The sequence below is a fragment of the Xenopus tropicalis genome, chromosome 4 (genome assembly GCF_000004195.4).
Source record: "Xenopus tropicalis strain Nigerian chromosome 4, UCB_Xtro_10.0, whole genome shotgun sequence".
In the NCBI taxonomy this organism is placed as follows: domain Eukaryota; kingdom Metazoa; phylum Chordata; class Amphibia; order Anura; family Pipidae; genus Xenopus; species Xenopus tropicalis.
In genome coordinates, this window is record NC_030680.2 from 132841157 (window position 1) to 132847156 (window position 6000).

At 43.4% G+C, this 6000-nt stretch overlaps 1 protein-coding gene across 2 annotated transcripts in view; it reads right to left on the reverse strand.

The window, feature by feature from the left end:
• Positions 1–4934, reverse strand: part of slc6a6 (solute carrier family 6 member 6) — a 33975-nt gene extending 29041 nt beyond the window's left edge. For both annotated transcript variants that reach the window (XM_018093689.2, XM_004914119.2), the window contains exon 1: positions 4741–4934. The gene's annotated coding sequence lies outside the window, so the exon portion shown is untranslated. The remainder of the gene's footprint in view (positions 1–4740) is intronic.
• Between the last annotated feature and the right edge of the window lie 1066 nt (positions 4935–6000).

A 6000-nucleotide genomic window follows, 5' to 3' on the forward strand; every position in this document is an offset into this window, starting at 1 on the left:
AATGTGGGTATAAAATGTGGCCACTATGGATGTAAGACCTGATTTAGAGTTGTCTTTAGGGGGTGCTTAGTAGTAACTGTCCTGAACATTAAACCTGAAGGAACTGCAGGTATAGTAGAGCAGGATCTCAACAAGATGGCACCTAACCTGCAGCATCTGTTGCTGAAGTAAAATTTCCCACACCCCCATCTGCAGGAGTTGTACTTAAAGCTGAAGGAAAGGCTAATAAAGAGTTAAACTCAAGCTGCAGGCATACCTTCAGTTGTCTCAATAGTGCCCTTAAGTCTCCCCATATTTCTCCCGTTCAGATGATCTGAAGCCAAACAGGAAGAAAAAACGCTGAGCCGTGTAAAGAAAGTTCCCACAATGCCTCGCTCCTGCACAGACACCCAGACCAAGTGAACATGCTCAGTTTGTAAGACTATGAGTCAGCTTCCTGCTGATTGGCTCAGATCCACATTCCTAAGGGGGGGGAGTAAGTTCTTAGCATTCTTGGGGGAGGGGGGAGCAGGAGAGGGGAGAGAGTGTCTCTGGCACATGAATTACAGACACAACAAATCTTTTGACAGAGAAGTCAGTGCAGTGTTTCTATGAGTGCTTATGGCTGTATTTACATAGACCTTTCTGATAAAGCTTATTTAGTTTTTACCTTTCTTTCTCCTTTAAACAGAAAGACATACAGTAGGTTGGACAGTGCTTCATTAAATAATAGGGGGGCGACAAAATCTAGTCTTTCCCTGGTGAAAACTGTGCCTTAGGTGGCACTTTATCAGGCATGGTGGCATCATACTCAGGAAAAGTACAATCAAAATGCCCCAGTGCCACAGCCCTAAGAATCAATAAGACTCCATGGGGGTTATATAATAATAGGCACTATGTTTGCCTAGGAACTTAGAGCCTTTTATTACATATGAGGGCAGGTATTATGTAATACACATATTATATGTATTATGGCCATCTCCTAGACCTAGAAGATACTGTACATAACATGACTACATAGAACATGCTTTCAGAATCAATACACTTTTCAGTACTTTTGTTATTATTAATGAGCCTCCAACCACCAAGGATGTTTTTGGTGGAGAGAAGAGCAAATCCTTCATAAAGATGTCATTTCATTGGATCCACCCATAACTGAACCTTCCCTGTTTTCTTTATCTGGAAACACGTTGTCAAGAAAGTGCCAAAATAGGGCAGGGGCCCAAAACCCAGGATCCTGGACAGAATTTTTTATGTCAGTAACCCTTTCACAAAAAAACAGACTGAGATACTTGGTTGCTTCTGCCATTGATGAGTATGTTCCTGTGTCTGAGGCGCCCGAGCTATACTGCACACTAATAAGCAACTGGAATATTTATGTATTTGCATTACCTACATGCTGCCCATTAATAAACTGTAATTAGCCTCTTTCTATTTCAATGCTGTCTTGCAATTAAACACCCCCAGGTTTATTTCTCCTACATCTGTCACTTTCAGAGTACTGTTTGTCTTCTACCAAGGGACCCTGTCAGCAAATACATGTACTTGGGCCTTCTATCCTTGTTGATACACAGGGTTCCTATGCCCCTATTCTGCAATATGAGGCTCGCCAGCTGTTGCTGAGCTATTTACTCCCAGCATCCCCAGCCAAGCATTGGCAGCTCCTTGGCTTAGGCTGAACATTATCATTGTGCTGCATCCCTGCCTGGCATTATGGATTAGCGATGACCATCGCTGCCTGGAACAGATTACGTCGGATAAAAAGTATATTACAGATATAAGACATTGAAGGGATTAGTATTACACATTTTTAGTACGGTTCTCCTTTTATTCAAAATTGTTTTGTGGCAGCATAGGAAAAGGGTCATTTAAGGACGATGTTACATTACATTAGTATAAGTCTATATTTCCTATTTCATTTCAAATCCTTGCAACCCCCAACAGCCTTCAGATAGTTGCATAAGGTGGGCACCCAAATGCAGCCACCCCTCACCTTTAGCTAGGCCTGGGAGGCAAAATAGACCCTGGCACTTTAAGTACACAGAGGCCCAAACAGCCCCCACTAGCCCAATAAATAGTCAATTGCACCTTACAACAGCCCCTCTGGCATTTGCCAGAGCCCACAGATTGCCAGTCCGGGCCTGCCTCTACCACTCACCTTATCCTCACTCCAACTGGGGAGTGGGGGGCACAGCACTAGTGAGCAAAAGTGCTATTACACTCTCTGCATTAGTTCTGGTTAAAACAAGGGCTGCGTCCCCTTAATCCCTTTATAAATGACCATATGGGGTCTCATTTACAGTGGCAAAGAATTAGATAATATGGGCAAAGGTGTATTTCCTCCCATAATGCATTGCCTGTTTTCACTTGCAAAAATTTCTGTCCCGGTGCCATGCCAGATACCCCACTACTAGATGGTGTTTTACCTTATGCAATAGAACTACCATTTATGGTGTAAAATCTGGGAAAATGTAAAATTAGGGAAACATTTATGTATTGATGGGACCACAAAAAAACAAGATCAAATGAGGGAAAACTTAAAATCAGGCCAATGTAAAATTCAAGTTTCACTGTATTATTATCTAGCATGATATAGGCAGGGATATTCCAAGTCCTTTCAGGCTTATTAAGATATGGAGGTGAGCTCTTTGCTCTAGCAGAATGCGGCTCCTACTATATGCGGTGCTACCTGTGCTTGGCGACATTACATACAGGAGTGGTTGGACATGAGTAGGGCATCCCCTGGCATGCTTCTTAGTTATATATAATTCATGATGCCCAGCCAGTAGCTCTGGAGGAAGCAGGGAGCTAGGGAGCCCTGTACTTATTCTTATTTTCTCTCTCTTATCTTACTATTCAGGTTTGCTTATTGCCGCCTTACAAACCACTGCCAAGATTTTTGGGGAAGTAGAACCGGGGAAACCAGACAGAAGTTTCATTTACATATAGTGCAACAAAAGACCAAAGCTTCAGCAGCAGCAGCTTATCTGCCGTGTATGGGGCCCGCCAGACAGGCCTCCCCAATTGATATCTGGCTGAAAATAGGCCAGGTGTCTATCGGATCAGGTTTGATTTTCTCATTGAATCGGCGACTGTATGAGGTCCATGGCTGCGCAGTGGCAGTATCATAGCCAATGAGGTCAAACCGAGGCGTGATTATTGCTAATTGTGATGAAGCTGAAGCTTGATGAAAGCAGGGGGCTGTGTTCCCATTAGGGAAGAGCTGCTGGCTTATTTTTCGTCTGGGGCTTCGCACATGCTCCTTCTGCCTAATCATGCTTCATTTCCTTTGCCCCAGCCATTAGGCGGGCGGGAGGTATTTTCCTTTTTTCCTTTCCAGCTGCCAGCTGGAGCCTTACCAAGGCGATTAATGGCATTGCACCCGTACACTTCTGCACCCTTTTTGTGTTTGATTTGTGCACCCTGGATAGGTGTCATAGTCCTCTGGGCTTGACCCTAGGCCAATACTTGGTGGTTCTCACCCTAGCTTCGGCGAAGGTGGATCTGCCCGAACATGCTGTTCATTGGTGAAAGCCTTGGACACATGAGTATTGGAGCCCATGCCTTCAGGTAGGACTCACAGGCAATGACTCAACAGCTCCTATACCCAATGTTGTAATTCGATCATTTGGCCCTATTAAATAAGACCAATATCACCAACCTTAGGTTAGAATATCAGGAGAAGATCCGCTTGTTTGGCAACCTCGCCAAATGAGCGGATCTTAATGTATATGGCCAACTCAACTGCCTGGAATATCACTGACTACATCATAATAAAAGTTCATCACCTTAAAAGTGCAAAGCACAGAGATGTCTACATGTCATTGGTTTTAAGGCAGGATGTCGATATTGGGTACAGAACATGACACCGATATATACATCAAAGCATTTTCGCCTGCAGCTATAATTGCAAATGTACAAGCCCTGTGGGAAACAGTCAGAGTCTGTGCTGTGGTTAAAGTTGTCAGTTTTCTCTTTCCACTGAACAAAGTATTTCCCCTTTTTTGGGTTGTTCTCCGGTTATGGCTGAGCTGCAAATACCATGAACCAGATAATGCAAAGACTGTGCTATTTAATAGCAACTGGAAAGGAGAGTTTGAAAGTTCCCTGCTGTTAATTACAGGTGGCAGTATATCACCACTACCACCACCATGGAAAAACGGGCCGTATCCCTATCCATACATGCATAGCCATAGGTGAGAGCTTGCAGTCAGTCGTGCATTCCCTAGTCAGTCTATGAAGTTGCAGTGTAACCATATTAACCGTATGCCACATTCTTTATTATCTGGATATGCCCCGGTAACACTTACAGCTGGGGCATGGCCACACTCCTATAGACTCGTTTACAAACATAGGTGCAAAAAGACACAAGCGCAGTTGCCAATAGCAACCAGTCAGGCATTTTGCATTTAATTTCTAACTTTCTGCACTTGTTCAGTTTAGCACCTATGTGCTAGAATGCCTTTTTGAACCCAAATCCGGGGTGCTTAATGTTATAGTTATGCAGCCGTATGAGCATGCTGCAATACAACTCCCTGAGCTACAGATCAAAATAAATGACTGTATCTAAGCACTACTGTAGATAGTCATAATGTGGCATCATAAACACCACCAGATGCTATATATGTGCACCGCCAGTGATGCCCACGGCTACAGGTGCCAAAGAACTCCTAGTAAAGGCAAAATGGCAGCATATTAGTCTGACACTGGAAGAATATAAATATTTTCCCCCAGGCAGGGAGAGATGGTGACAGTACCTACCTCCTGGGATGTGTGTGCAGGTGTCCCCTTATGTCTGTGTGCGGCAGCACCCTGTGCCCGTCTCTCTCTGCTCTCATACACTCTGTGTGTCCTTTGTACATGAACTCCCAGCTCACACTGTATAGAAGCTCTGGGCTCCCACTGTATATGAGTTAGTAGCATCGGATTCATAGTGGAAAATCACCGGCTATACCCATCAGTTACAATGGGGAGGGAAACATGAAGTGGAGGAGTAGCTAATACTGGGGGTGGGCTGGGCTTCTGCACAGGGAGCCTCACATAATATATATAGCACATGTGGTGGGAAAACAAAGGAAGGCAGCAGGCTGGTACTCTCAGTATTTCTGTGGAACTGCAGATAACTGGCAAGGGAAGCACTCCGTACCGGTTGTGGAAATGGATACGGTCACGGTGCAATCTTATGCATATCATATTAACCCCCCGTGTAATGCAGGGCTAGAATCTGGCAATATTTCCGAGGATTTTTTCTTGTTAACCATTCACAAATATATGTCTTGCTGGTGCTCTTTCTGGCCCACCTTTACAAATAAAAACAACTAATAAATGCAGGGCTGACATAGTTGCAATGTCATAGAATATGTAGGCTAGTTAAGAAATTAACCCTCATATGTAATAAAATTAACCCTCATATGTAATAAAAGTTTGCCCAGGAGCAGTAAACCAAAGCAACAAATAAGATTGCTGTTAAAGGAACAGTAACACCAAAAAATGAAAGTGTATAAAAGTAACTAAAATATAATGTGCTGCTGCCCTGCACTGGTAAAAGTTGTGTGTTTACTTCAGAAAGACTACTATAATTTATATAAATAAGCTGCTATGTAGCCATGGAGGCAGCCATTCAAAGGAGAAAAGGCACAGGCACATAGCAGATAACAGATAAAACACTATTGTATTCTACAGAACTTATCTGTTATCTGCTATGTAACCTGTGCCTTTTCTCCTTTTTTCCAGCTTAAATGTCTGCCCCCGTGGCTACACAGCAGCTTATTATATAAATTATAGTAGTGTTACTGTAGCAAACACACCAGTTTTACCAGTGCAGGGCAACAGTGCATTATATTTTTATTACTTTAAAGCTCTTTCATTTTTTGGAGTTACTGTTCCTTTAAACAGTAAATGCTGCCTGCTGATTGGTTGCTATGGGTTACTGTTCCTGCCCTTTATTACCTAACCCCCTAGGTCCCTTACTGGGTCAGGAAGTCCTGGTCAGCTGGATCCTATGCCATAGTTCCAGGGGTA